We start from the raw sequence: 15,673 nt of genomic DNA, 5'->3' as shown, positions 1-15,673 counted from the left end.
GCTGCGGTGGCCGGGAGCGGCCACTGCACTCTAGTCTGGGTGACAGAGTGAGACTCCAATCAAAAAAACCCAAAAAAACAAAAAAAATAGCAAGAGCATTGGAAAGGGAGCCTGAATATGGGACCGACTGCTGACATATCATGATAAAACTTTCATGGATGAGGAGTTGCCTCTTACGGATCAGCAAAGAAAGTGGTTTCTTGAGATGGAATTTATTCATGGTGCAAACACCGTGAACATTGATGAAATGACAACAAAGGATTTAGAATATTCTATAAACTAGTTGATAAAGCAGTAGCAAAGTTTGAGAGGATTGACTCCAGTTTTGAAAGAAGTTGTATTGTGGGTAAAATGCTGTCAAACAGCGTCATGTCTCCAGATAAATCTTCCAGGAAAGGAAAGTTCAGCTGATGTGGCAAACTTCACTGATGTTGTCTTTTTTTTTTTTTGAGTCAGAATCTCCTTCTGTGGCCCAGGCAGGAGTGCAGTGGCATGCTCACGGCTACTGTAGCCTTGACCTGCTGGACTCAGGAGATTCTTTTGCCTCAGCCTTCCAAGTAGCTGGAACTACAGGCATGCACTACCACACCTGGCTGGCTAATGTTTTTATGTATCGTAGAGACAAGGTCTCGCTAAACTGCCCAGGCTGATCTTGAATCCCTCAGCTCAGGCAATCCTCTTGTCTCCACTTCCCAAAGTGCTGGGATTATAGGTGTGAACCACCTTGAGAATGGCCTATGTTATCTTATTTTAAGACACTGCCACAGTCAACCTCCAGGAATACCTTCCGCCAGCTGCAAGATTATGACTCGAAGTTTCAGTTGATCATTAGATTTTTTTAGCAATAAACTTTTTTAAAATTAAATTTATACATTATTTTATTTTAGACATAATGATATTGCACACTTAATACTATAGTATAGTATAGTATAGTGTAAATATAACTTTTTTTTTTTTTTAAAGTAGGACTTATTGAGAGGACAGAGAAGCTCCTGGAGTGGGAGGGAACCCTAGGGTTGCCCAACACAACTTTTATATGCACTAGAAAACCAAAAATGTCACATGACTTGCCTTGTTGTGATCTTTGCTTTATTGTGGTAGTCCAGAACTGAACCCACAATATCTCTGAGGAATGTCTGTATATTTCTTCATATAATTTACAGATGCCAGAAATTCTGCCGTTAAGCTCTATTTTTTTTTTAGTTAAGTCTGTGGGTGTCAACCCTCTCTTCCCCTTCACCTCATTAAACAGATTGCTAATCTCACCCCAAGAGTTTCTGATTCAATAGTAACCCAAGAATTGCATTTCTATCAACTTTCCAGGGGATGCTGATGCTGCTGGTTTGGTGACCCCATTTTAAGAACCACTGTTAACAGGCCTGAACAAGGTAAGGATTAGCAACACATCTGGCATATGGAAGCCCGCCACACTCAGTGGTTCGCAAACTTGGCTGCATGTTGGAATTACCTGGAGAGCTTGTAAAAACCCCGTTGTTCATCTGCACCTCAGACCAATTACTGCAGACTCCCAGGGGTGGGGCTTTTGAGGCTTCCCAGGTGATTCAAGTGTGCAGTCATGGTTCAGATACACTTCGTAAATTGCGGCTTCAAGAGAAAGTCACTCACATTCCCAGAACACTCCCTTCTCCCTATCCTTTTTTTTTTTTTTTTTGAGTTGGAGTTGCATTGTCGCCCAGGTTGGAGTGTAGCAGCACAATCACACATCACCGCAGCCTCAACCTCCTGGGCTCAGGTGATCCTTCTACCTCAGTCTCTGGAGTAGTTGCGATTTTTTTTCTTTTTTTGTAGAGATGAGGTCTCGCTATGTTGCCCAGGCTGATCTCAAACTCCTGGGCTCAAGTAGTCTTCCCAAATAGGCTTAAGACACCAAGCCTGGCCCAAAAGCTGCCGAAGGAAATTGACTAGAAAGGATCAGGGGTACCAATGCCACTGGGATGTGTGATTCTGAAGCTGGAACATAGCAAGCTGGTCTTTCATGAGCAGACCAGGGCCAGGGGCAGAACACAGTTCAAAAGGTTTATTCCATACCAGACCAATGGTTTCACTTTTGGTTCACCCTTGTCTCTACCGCCTCTGAATTTTGTCTTCCACCTGTGCCTGCCCTCTCAGGTGGTCTTAAGTGGTCCTCTCTCCAGCCCTCACCTGCCCACCTCTCTGCATAGTTGCAGCCTGATTCCTACCTCCTAAGCTGGTGCTTGCTTTCAGAAAAGTCCAAGTCCCTCCAAGTCACCTCCTGTTCACCAGGCGCCTGGTGCTCGAGGTCTGATCTTTCCTGCCCCCTTGATATCTTAGGCATCATTTATTTCTTTTCAGTCCTGCCCTACCATGTTCAGGAACTATCATATGTGTCCCAGCCCTAACTTCACAATCAGCTGTGGAGCAAAAGCTCCATCTTTTCTTTTTGGCTTTTATAACTTCTCAAATATTTAAGATATACATGCATGTTCTCACTCTTATGAGAGAGCAGGAGCTAAAAAAAAAAAACTGATCTCGCAGAGGTAGAGGGTGGAATGGTAGCTACCAGAGGCTGGGAAAGGTGTGTGTGAGTGGAAGTCCGGATGAAGAGAGTTTGATCAGCGGCACAAACATACAGTTAGATAAATGATACACATTCTAATGTTCCATAGTAGTAGGGTGACTATGGTTTGCAACAACATAATGTATATTTCTTTTTTATTTGATTTAGCTTAGAGTTGTGGAGTACATGTGAGGATTTAATACACAAGTAAGTTCTGTACAGGTGAAGTCTGGACTTCTAGGGGGTCCTCTTTCCCCCTGATAGTGGACCAGGTGCCCAGCATGTTAACTTTTTCAGTTACGTGAGTATTTGTTTCAAAACTCTTGTGAAGGGATAGAAATTAAAGCACATTCTGTTACACATTTACCTTACTGCCTTTCCCAAAAGAGTACAGACACAGAAATGTAAAAAAAAACAAAAAAAACCGAGCAGATTATATTAATATCTGTATCTGTTTAAGTCACTGAGATCAGGACTGTCCCGGAACGCCCCCTCCCCCGTAATAAATGGTTCTTGGCATTCCAACCCATTCATGAGGCCAAGAACCTGTGAAAAGAGACTGCCCACTCCCATGGGCCACCCCAGAAACTGCTGTGTCTGCACACACCACACTCCAACCACATCTGGAGTGGGTGGGCAAAACGTCCTTGACCTCTGTTTCCCTCTCTCCCGCCCTTCCATGACCCCACCCTCCCAGGAGCAGCTGCCCTATCCATGTAGCCTGCGGGCCCCAGCTGCTCACCCAGGCAGATGGGATTTCCTCTTCTTCCCTGCCCCACCTATCCTTCCCGCGGCATCCCGTGGACCTTCCCAGACTTCCTGTGGAGCCAGGCTTTTTTTTGTTTGTGTTTGAGCTAGGAGAAGAGAAAGGAAGAGCTTTATATTCCACCACCTTCAGGAAGGTACCTCCCTCCCATCTGTCATTCTATAAGCCAGAGAAAGGCAAGTGTCCCTGCCTCACCCGGTCACCCCCTGCTGAGTGCGCAGGGACAATAGGAATAGCTCTCATCCTCACTCCTCCTGTACTGCGCTATTGTCTTCTTTCAAAAGAGTGGTGGTTCACGCCTGTAATCCCAGCACTTTGGGAAGCCAGGGTGGGAGAATCACTTGAGCCCAGGCGTTTGAGCCCAACCCAGGCAAAATAGTGAGTCTCTGCAAAAAATAAAAAAATTAGCCAGGCATGGTGAAGCACACGTGTAGTCCCAGCTACTCAGGAGGCTGAGGTTGGAGGATCCCTTGAGCCCATGAGTTAGAGGCTGCAGCGAGCCTTGATTGTGCCATTTCACTCCAGTCTGGGTGACAGAACAAGCCCCATCTCCCCAAAAATAAAAATGAAAGTATTTTTTTAAAAAGAGTAAGTTCAACTTTGACATGCAGATCCAGGGGGAAATGTACAATAAACACTTTAACCCCAAGCAAAGGGGAAGATAGGAACGAATGTACTGGGTAGGCCCTGAGGCTTTTCATAGGTGCCACAGCATTACAGGTGATAATTCCAACATCGCCTTGAGAGGAAACCACTGCTGACTGCTGCTCAGCAGGGCAGAAGCAGAGATGGAGACGTGGAAATGTTGGCTTGAACTGCACAGGCCTTGGCCTTCACGTTCCCATCACATGGTCCTCAGCCTTCCATCCTCTGAGCCAGTTCCCAAAGACTGCGGCTGAGGGGGTCCCAGGGATGAGCCAGGAAGGTTTCCCATGTTGCCTCAAACAAGTCCCCAAATGGATCAGACAGTTGGGTGGACATGAAAAATGACTCGTAATTGCAAAGACTGGGCTGCAGTAGGCTTGGGTAAGTTTTCTCACTTAGATGTATGGCTGTTTCTGCTACCCAGGCCTTTTTTGGAGATTGAGCAATCACAGAGCAGGCAACAGCGACACCTGCTGTTCAGAACAGATTCAAACCCGGTAGGGAGAAACCAGAAACCCGGTTCTCACCGTAGAGACAGCGACACCTACCCTTGATTTCACAAAAGAAACCACGACCCAGGGTCTGTTTCGAACTTTTTATTTGTTGTTTAGGGATTTCCCATGTATCTGGTACAAGTAGGGCCAATACTGTTCGAGTTAATAACATATTTTGACTAGCTATTATAACATTCCTGGACCATAAATTTTCAGAGAGCATAACACAGCCAAAAGCAAAATACTCAAATTGAATCAACTCTTCTTAACATGAAAAGTGTAAGACCTTCAATAAATGTAGTCAATATGTCTGACAATAGGTCACTGTTATGGGTTGAATTATGTCCTTTAAAACGTTGCTGAAGTACTAACCCCCTTTGCCAATAGTCACAGTAACAGGAAGTCATTAGGGTGGGTCCTGATCCACGAGGACTGGTTTCCTTATTAAGAAGAAAAAGGAGGAGGAGGAGGAAAGAGGAAGGAGGAAGAAGGAAGAGGCGGAGGAGAAGAAGAAATTTGGTTACAGAGACAGACAGACAGACACCCTGAGAGAATACCATGTGACGTAAAGGTAAGGCTGAGGTGATGTATCTAGAAGCTGAGAGACGCTAAGGTTGCCAGCCAACCTCCGGAAGCTGGGAAGGAGGCCTGGAACCGGTTCTCCCTCACAGTCTTCAAAAGGTGTCACCCTGCCAGTGCCTTCGGGACTTTCAGCCTCCAGAACTAGGGAGGCAAATGTTTGTGGTTCTAAGCCACACAGTTTGTGGTGTTTTGGTATGGCAGCCCTAGGACACTAATACAGCACTAGTTAGGGTTTGAAGCGTCTGCCTACATTGTGGCCCCAACTGGATAGAAGTATTTGGAATACTGGGTTGCGTTTTTCGCTTGCCCATGGAATGCAAGTGTCGCACGAGGATTGCAAGTGTCGCACGAGGATTGACCGGTCACAGTGCATCACATCTGCCGATTCTCGGGTTGACTGACATGGATCATGGTAGGGAAAAGCATTTAAGTGGTCTTCGTTGAAGCCCGAGGGTCTTCCTGCACGTGGAGAATCACTCAGGTCAAAGTGGCCATCTTTGTAAACAACGAAACCATTTTTTTTGCCATGCTTTGCCTGATGGCATTTTCCCTGTGCAGAACCCAAATGTTTCGAACCACCTCTTGCTGCCTTTACTCCTCTGTTCAACTCACACAGCAGAATGTGTAGGAAGTGTTTGTTTTTTCCACTTGACGCTCCATCTTCCCTAGTCCACAGACAGCACTAACTTTCTTCAAATCTGCAAAAGACAAGGTGTATTCACAAGCACAACATTGTTACTCCAAATGACAAATGACGAACGATAAACTCCCAACGCTGCAGTGTTGCCACGCCAGAAAAAAATGCTGTGAATTTATGCATCAATCTGATACAACCAAGGAACACAAGTGGGTTCTAGTTCCACCTACCAGCTGTGGGACTTTGAAGCTCAAAGAGCCTCAGCAACTTATTGACCCAATCGCCTTGTCTGTAAGATGGGAACACCACCACCTCTTCAGAGTTGATATGCCCTTCAGTGAGCTCATATACATGGACGTAGCCTATAAACTGCAAAAGGTGACAGTTGTTCAGTATTATCTTAAGAAGTATGACTTTTTCTTCATCTGACCCAGGCATGGATAGATTGGCCAGCCCTACCCAGAATGAGGCCATCTATGTGACCTCACAGTCACCTTGCTCTATGCCTTGGGAGGCTGACCAGCAGGGAACACGTCAATGGCTCTCTCTCTTTTGCTACCAGCTGGGATTGGTCAAGGGAAGACACTGGTGAGAGTTCAGAGGACAGAATCAGGGCTGCTCTGGGCTTAGCCCCTCCCACCCTGCCCCAGCTCTCTCCTTGTTGGTCATCTGTAGAAGGCATTAACTACTGCCAGGCAACTGTCCCCATCCATTACCCTGTTGGGGCTCCAGAAATCCCTGTGTCTCTTGTCCCTTTAGGCATAGGTTGTAACAGCTCCCTGTAAGGGCTAACTCAAAGATACTGCACTGAACAGGACTGACTGGCTTTACTTATACCTACTCCTTGGTAAATAGTTCCTTTGGTAAATTCCCCTGAGAGTATCAACTCTGAAGACATCTTTTGCCTGCAGGACTCATTCAATAATTAGTTTAAGTGGTCCGAGGAAACAAAGACTCAAAATGCAGTTGGGAGATTGTTTGCTCATGTTTTGATGACATCATGGATAACCTCCTTCGTTGCAGGAAATAGTACACAGACAACTCATGGTGTACGATGGCATCATGACTAACCAAGCTGAAGGAGACAGACAAGTGACTTTGGTCCTTCTTCGTTACAGTGACAAAAGTGATTGTGATAGATTGGGAGAAAAAATGGACACACTATTTTGTGTTTCCTCCCATCCAGAGGGGGAACTTATTTCTCCACCCCGATCCTAACCTGAGCCACCATCTTGCTCTGGCCAATGGGCTATTCACAAACATGGCATAAGCAGAAGCTGGACCTGGTCATGTGTGTTTGACCATTGGAAGAACACCTTGGCTGACCTCCTGGAGGATGAGCATGTGAAGAGAAGCCCAGCCATCTCAGATGTCCCCAACATGCCAACTGAGGCCCAAGATGGGCCATTCTAGTCCAACCAGCCCCAGTCAAGCTGCCCAAACCGGAAAACAAAAAAGTGACCCACTGATCCACAGAAATTGTGAGCAAACAAAATGATTGTCATAACCGTTGCATTTTGGAGTGGTCCGTTACCCTTCAAATGCCAACTGCAGTCATAATTATAAAGGCTGTAGGCACCACTGGCTTTAGGGAAAAGGGTAAGTTGAAGGCCATGAGTGTCCAAACAAGAACATCACTGAAGAGCTCTGAAGGACTTGCATCTCTCCTGTGACCTTGGGCAGATATGTCTGGGAACCAAGCCCAACACCTGGTTGTAAGGGTTGCAAACTGGCAGCCACAAACCCACTGGGGCTCTTAAACTAAGACAGTTTCAAACTGTAGTTGCCACACCAGCAGCAACAGTGTCAGTTGGGGACTTGTCAGAAATGCAGATTCTCAGGCTCTACCACTGATCTGTTGTGTTCAAAACTCTGAGGTGGGGCCCAGCGCCTGTGTTTCATTGAGTCCTCCGGGAGATTCTTATGCAGGGGAAAGTTTGAGAGCCATTGTGCTAAGGCAAGGCCCTGCAGGGAAGGGGGTGGAATCAGAGATGAAGGATGAGGTCATCAGGCTTCTTTTCGTAGAGAGTCAAACGCCAGCATGCCAGCTGGGAACATGCAATCCCCAAATTCCCTTACATCTTCGTCATCCTCCAAGGAGGCTCCTCTCTCATCCGAGGACACTCCCACATCCACAGGAAGCCTTCCAGCACTGCCCACCAGGGAGCTGCTCACAAGAGGTGCCAATTCTTTCCAGAACTCATTCTACTCCAGGCCTTCCACAGGAATCAGATCTCAATGTAACCCAGACTGAAGACGCCAAGCCTGCTTTGACCACAACCATCTGTGTGGCAAGGGTCCAGGAGCACACGAGAACATATTTGAGGGCGAGGAACAGAAGAGGAGGAAGGATTCGCTCTGATAGGCTGGAGACGTCTGGACCACCTCATGAGGGCCAATTGGTAAATGTTTAGAAATTTTACAAGACCGTTGTTAAACATAGCCCTTCGGAAGACTTAAGCCTTATGCACTTACAACTAAGGTATATTAAAAATAAAGGTAGTGGTCAGGCGTGGTGGCTCAAGCCTGTAATCCCAGAACTTTGGGAGGCTAAGGCAAGAGGATTGCCTGAGCCCAGAGGTTCAAGACCAGCCTGGGCAACTCAGTGAAACCTCGTCTCTACAATGTACCAAAAAATTAGCTAGGCATGGTAGCACATGCCTGTAGTTCTGGCTACTTGGAAGACTGAGGTGGAAGGATCGCCTGAACCCAGCAGGAAGAGACTGCGGTGGCCATGAGCGTGCCACTGCACTTCAGCCTAGGTGACAGAGTGAGACTCTGACTGAAAACCAAAGCAAAACAAAAACAAAAATAAAGGTAGTAGGCTGGGCATGGTGGCTCATGCCTGTAATCCCAGCACTTTGGGAGAGCCAGGTGAGAGGATTGCTTGAGTCCAAGAATTCATGACTAGCCTGGGTAATATAGCGAGACCTTGTCTCTACCAAAAAACAAAAATATAAAAAATGAGCTAGGCATGGTGGTATACCTATAGTCCCAACTACTTGGGAGGCTGAGGCAGAAGGATCACCTGAGCCTGGGAGGTTGAGGCTGTGGTGAGGCATAGCCATGCTGCTGCACTCCAGCCTGGGCGACGAATTCTCAAGCCTCCATGACTCAAAAATAAATAAATAAACAAAAATAGAAAACAAATAAAGGTAATACATTCTCCAAACTTAATCTTAGTTATCTTCACTCCTTCACTATTATCTATGTTTTGGGGGATCATCTACCTCTGTTTTATGTATATATGGGAAGTACTACGTAAGGGTGTCTGTCTTCTCCAGTGTTCAGCTGTGAGTCTCTGGCTTGAGGAGAGCCGTGGCTGGGCGTTTACAAGTTGGGAGCCAGCGCGTGCTATAAATCAGGGCTTCTTCTCCTGGAGAGTCAAACACCAGCATGCCACTGACCATAAGACTTGAGAAGGCTAAATTTATTGTCATGAGTATATGCTTCTGAGATTCAGGATCGAACATATTGGCTGTGAAACCTGGGAGTGATGCTAATTTCAAACTTGGACTCAGTGTGGTAAGGGCCTTCCCAGAACAGAGAGGAAATAACGTAGCATACTCAAGGTCTAAGTGCCCATGTGTAACCCTGTTACAACCCTGTGCCATAAAATACCCAATCAAAATGTATGGTGCCATATAAGGGAGACAAAGGGGCTAGAATGTGAAGAAAAGTTAGCGCAAAGTATATAAGGCAATGCCCCACTGCGTTCAGGGCTCAGCCTTTGAATGTGAATTCACTGAGCCAGTGCCGTCATGAATAAGTGCTACTTCCTGGCAAAGAAGCCTCAGTGTCCAATCTCTCTGTAAAGGGTCATACCACAATAGCTCTATTAGTGTCCTATGGCTGCTGTGACAGATTGGCTTAAAACAACAAACTTGTTTGGTTTTTTTTTGAGGCCAGGTCTCACTGTGGCCCCAGGCAAGAGTGCAGTGGCATGATCACAGCTCACGCTAGCCTCAACCTCCTGGGCTCACTCAAAGGATCCTTCTGCCTCAGCCTCCAGAGTAGCTGGGATGACAGGCAGTTAAGGTCCCTCTCTCATTGGGTCCTACATAGACACTCACTGTGGTGATTTCCTCAATCTCAAGACGTGTAGATGAAATAGAGAAACTGAGCAGCCAGCAGAAGGCCCTCACTGGTTCCCCGACCTATGGTAAGAGGGTTGTTATGGCTGGGAGGGCCACGTGGACGCCCCTGGACCTGACTCTGCTGCCAACATGGTACATCAAAAGCAATAGCGCCTCCCTGTGGAATTGTCAAGGTCAGTGTCACCATCATGACTTGAAAGACGCAGAGGCAGTGAATTCTCCTGCTCTACATCAAAAATCTCCTCTTAGAGCTGGTGCAAATTCTAGATGGGTCATGGAGAATGACTGTAGATGTTCACTAATTAGGGACTGTTGGATTTTTAATATGCATTTTTCTTAATTTAATCTTGAATGCACACAGAAGAGATTAGGGGTCAGAGACAGATTAGTTATTAAAATCGATATATGAACAGCTGGGTCATTCCCTTCAGGCCTTAATCCTGGAGCAACACAATGGACACCAGATGGAAAAGTCTTTTATGGATGTGTCCCGCGCTTCATAGGAGAGGGACAGAAAACAATGAATCTTCTGTTTTATGTATAGAACAGAGGCGGTTGTCCCCTCCCTTCCTCAATAAGGGAGAAAAAAAAAAATTGTTGCTCCTTGGAGATAAGATGGAAGGGACTCTGGACTCTCACTCTAAAACTTTTGTATGTAAATAAATTTTCTCCAGGAACCAGGTCATCTTGTGTGTCTCTTTACAAACTATAGACAGAGTATGTCCTCCAGGTCCCTGCCTCAGTCTCCCTTGAAATGTAAATACCTAGGGAGCTAGTTCTCCACGCCTCTTTAGTACCTTTGGGTGAGCCTAGGGAAACAGTCTGGACTGTAACCATTTGGCCCCTTTTAGGAGATAAGGAAAGTTTTATTACCCCCTTGCATCAGAGAAATTAACCAAACAAATGGCTAAAGATCTAATCCTCATAGCATATGAAAAATAAAATATTGCTCTAGAAGTGAAGGCAAGCATTCTCTATCTTCATAGCATAGACATTTCTGTGTCTCCAGGGGCTAGGGCTTTTTACAGAAGCACTGAAAAATCTAGACAAGGCTTTTTTCGCCCCAGGGGTACAAGAGGGTTCCTTTTACCAGAAACATATGACTAAGAATAAGAAATGGATGATGATCTCCAAAGCAGGATTTGGGGACTAATGGCAAGAGAAAGGGAAATAGATACCAGGGAGACCACTAGGGAATACCCACGATTAAAAATATAATCCTATAATCCCAGCACTTTGGGAGGCTGAGGTGAGAGGATTACTTGAGGCCAGCAGTCTGAGACCAGCCTGGGCAACAAAGTTAGACCTTATCTCTGCAAAAAAATAATTATTCCAGTGTGGTGGCAAATACCTGTAGTTCCAGGTACTTGGGAGACTGAAGCAGGAGGATCACTTAAGTCCAGAAGTTCGAGGTTGCAGTGAGCCATGAACGTGCCATTGCACTCCAGCCTGGGCAACGGAGTGAGACTCCAACTTAAAATAAAAAACAATACAAAACAAAACCTCTCAAACCAAATCCAACACCTTGTTGAATGAATGGCAAATAAAATCAAATCAGAAGCCATATGGAATGTCCCTCATTGCCACTGTTATTTAACATTGTTCTAAAAATTCCATTAATACAAGTAGATAAAAGAAACATAATAAAGTTTAAACACTGGGAAGGAGAAAGCCACATTATTATTATTTGTAGATATCACTGACACCTCCCAAATGAATCAACTGAGAATCTACCAAAAATTCAGAGAACTAAGGAAAGTGGCTGAATTACAATAATTGATAACTTTCCTACCCTTAAAAGCTAGTCAGAAAACTAATGAAAGAAAATAAGCAGTAAACAACAGTTGCAACAACAAAAGCTAGTATGTAATGTGCACACCTTTAATAAGGACAAATGTAAGATTCCTCTGAGAGCTATAAAAGCAGATCTGAATAAAGGAAGCATTTTGTTCTTGGATAAGAAAGAAAGAATATGAAGCTGTCAATTCTTCCCCAGTTAATTTATAATTTCACTGAAAACCTAAGTTCACATAGACAGGAAACTATGAAACGAAAGAATAATGCATGAAATACTATATATTAAAAATGAATTGCAAAGCTAAAATAATTGAGCAGTTCAGAGGTTAACAAGAAATTGTCAAACCAGTGAAAAAATACAGAATCACTAAACTGACTCAAATACAGATGTGAATTTAGTGTCTGAATAAGTCTTTCCAAATCAGTGAGATTTGTCAATAAATGGCATTGGTGTTCCATTAGTTTTCTGTCTACTTTGTATATGAAGAAAATCTATTAATTATTGTAATAAGCCACATTGTCAAATTCTCTTATTTTTCAGTATTTTTTTAGTTGTTTCATTTGGAGTCCAGTGATATCCGCACATAATAATAATGTTGCCAACTACTTTCCAATGTTTAATTTGGAAAACAATTGCTAGGTTCTTAGCTTACTCCTTGCCTGAAAACTCACTCCCAATAAATGAATATTTAAAATAAAAAATAAAACCATAAAAGCACCAGATTAAAAATAATAGGAAATAGCATTAATTGAGCATTTACCCTATGTAAGACATCACCTCACAAAGTAGCTGTAATAGGTACAAATGATGCATCTAAGTCCAGAGAGGTTAAGTAACTTAGCCAAGATCACACAGCATGTATGATTTAATAACAGGAAGTCTAATGCTTAAACCCATACACTGAATCACTATGTCATACAGCCTCCCAATGTCAGGAGGAAACATGGGTGAATTTTTCTGTACCTTGGGAAATTGAAAGATTTTTCAAAGTATGGCTTAAAACTAGAAGCCATAAAGACAAAGATTGATCATTCACTTTACAAAAAATGAAGTTTTCTGTATAAGAAAGTTAAGTGAAGAAATAAAACAATTAAAAATAAAAGATATTTGTAACACAGGTGTCAAAGGACACATTTCTGAACATATACAGAGCACTTCCAAATCAGCAATGAAAATCTGCAATCCCACAGCAGATTAGCATAAATAGAAAAAGACATCCAAACAGCTCATAATTTAAAAAAATGAAATTATGAGCCGGGCTCGGTGGCTCAGCCTGTAATCCCGCGCCTTGGGAGGCTGAGGTGAGTGGATTGCCTGAGCCCGTGGGTTCGAGACCCACCTGGGCAACTTGGTGAGACCTCGTCTCTACAATAAATCAAAAAATTAGCTGGGTGTGGTAGCGCGCACCTGTAGTTCCAGCTACTTGGAAGGCTGAGGCAGAAGGATTGCCAGAGCCCAGCAGGTGCAGCCTATGGTGGCCAGGAGTGGTCACTGTACTCCAGTCTGGGCAACAGAGTGAGACTCCAACTCAAAAAAAAAAAAGAAAAGAAATTATGGCAATAAGAAGCCACTCTTCTTCACCTTGCACATTGGCAAAATATTTAAAAGTTTTAAAATGCAAACAACAATAAAACACGATGTTAGCAAGGATGTGGAAAATGCAAAATTTAACAAACTCTATAAATTGAAACAACTTCTTTAAAAAATAATTTGTAGCTGGGCACACTGGCTCATGCCTATAATCCTAACACTTTGGGAGGTCGAAGCAGGAGGATTGCTTGAGCCCAGGATTTCAAGACCTGCCTGGGCAACATAGCAAGATCTTGTCTCTACAAAAAATTGTTTAAAAATTAGCTGCGCATGGTGGCACGTGCCTGTAGTCCCAGCTGCTTAGGAGGCTGAGGCAGAATGATTGCCTGAGCCCTGGAGTTTGAGGCTGCAGCGAGCCATTATAATGCCATTGCACTCTAGCCCGAGCAACAGAGTGAGGCTCTATCTCAAAAATAAATAAAAATAATTTGGTAATACTCTATCAAATGTAAAATGCACACAGCCTTTAACATAATGATTCCTCTTCTAAGCAACTACCCTCCAAAATACATGTGTAGAAAGAGTCCACTGATGCAGTGCCTTGGTTAGGCCACAGACAGAAAGCTGTCTAAATGCCCATTATTTAGATTAGAGGGAAGGTGAGAGCATAAGCCCAAACTTTGGTTCATTCTTAGTTAGTACATAGTTTGAGACTATGGACCACAAGTTTCAACAATGTTATGAAATCTCTGAAGTCATTAATGCACGTGCCTTTGATTGATAAAGCTACTAGTTAGGCTCAATCCATTGTTGAAAAAGATTACAAGGAAATTACTGCAACATTAAGGAAGGATCACCGGAGCCCAGCAGGCGAGGCTGCGGTGGCCGGGAGTGGCCACTGCACTCCAGTCTGGGCGACTGACTGAGACTCCAACTCAAGAAAAAAAAAACCCAAAACATTGAAGTCTATGCTTATTCTGTGTCTTGTGTGGATGAAGCTAAGTTTCTTTGAACATCAGTTTATAAAAAGAGCCAAAAATCTTTCCTAATACTCAGAAGTTTGTTTTCATAGTTATCAGGACTGTTGACCTGTAACTTTGAAGCCTTGTATGTTTTTTATTTAAAACTGCAAATAAGTGCCTATTTTAGAGGAACATGTTTGTTCTCTTGTAAAGTATGTTTGCATAAGAGATTTAACTGCTCAACAACCTTGATACGCTTAATTGCTAACTATGACCTCCTGGGTCTTGTAATAATAAATAAACCCATATGAAAACTGTAAAGTTTTACTTGGAGTTAGAAATGGTTCTTTATTTTGTCTCTCTCTTTTTATTGGTTTATGTAAGTAAAACAATCTTCAAATACTGTTGGTGTCAGATTCATTATTTAAAACAATTCAAAATTCTGTTATCTTTTAAAATTAGCTAAATAAATTATGACACACCAAAACAACAGAATAAGAAATACAGCAAATCCTCCTCCCCAGTCCACCCCCGATCTGAACACAGAGGGCTTGTTAAGAAACAACAAGTCCCAGACCAGAGTTTCTGATTCAATTGGTCTGGACTGGGGCCTGAGAATGTATATTTCTAACAGATTCCCTGATGACGCCAATGAGCTGGCCAGGGGACCACTTAGAGAATCATTGTTTTAAAGGCATGAAGTAGCCAGGTGCAGTGGCTCACACCTGTAACCCCAGTACTTTGTGAGGCAGAGGCAAGAGGATTGCCTGAGCTCACAGGTTTGAGACCAGCCTGGGCAACATGGCGAGATCTTGTCTTCACAATAAATCAAAAAATTAGCTGGGAGTTGTTTCGCATGCCTATAGTTCCAGCTGCTTGGAAGGCTGAGGCTGAAGGATCACCTGAGCCCAGCAAGTTGAAGTTGTGGTGGCCATAAACATGCCGCAGCACTTCTACGTGGGCGACAGAGTGAGATGCTGACTCAAAAACAATAGAAAAATAAATTTAAAAGGCATGAAGGAGAAAGATTTCCCAAGACACAATCAATTCAAAGAACAAAGAAAAGACTGACTGGTATGTCTCATTTGTTTATGTAGACAACTTTATGCTTGGGAAACAGCTGGAAGGAAATACAAGTTTAAGGCCAGTTTCTTCTGGGTAGTGGGTAAGGAAAGAGACTCATCTATATTGAATACGCTTTTAAACTGCTTTAGTTTACCGTACTTTGGGAGGCTGAGGTGGAAGGATTACTTGAGCCCAGGAATTTGAGACCAGCCTGGGCAATATAGCAAAATCTTATCTCTACAGAAAGTTAAAAAAAAAAAAAAGGAGTGTGTTGGTATGCCTCTGGTCCCGGCTACTCTGGAAGTTGAGGCACGAGGATTGCCTGAGTCCGGTGAGTGTGATCACACCACTGCACTCCAGCCTGGGTAACAGACTAAAAATTCCACTCAAAAAAAATAAAAATAAAATAAAATTCAAAATCAATAAACGAGACGGTTGAGTATAATGTATGTACAATGTATGTATTATATAATGCCTGTGTCTCAGGGATGCATGCCCCGTGGACCCCTGAGGCCGAGGAGGGTATGGAACCGTCTCGAGGGTCAACACTTATCCCAG

This window comes from Carlito syrichta, unplaced genomic scaffold (assembly GCF_000164805.1).
Source record: "Carlito syrichta isolate Samal-C Ts95f unplaced genomic scaffold, Tarsius_syrichta-2.0.1 Scaffold308854, whole genome shotgun sequence".
NCBI lineage: Eukaryota > Metazoa > Chordata > Mammalia > Primates > Tarsiidae > Carlito > Carlito syrichta.
Note: the sequence above shows the minus strand (reverse complement) of the source record.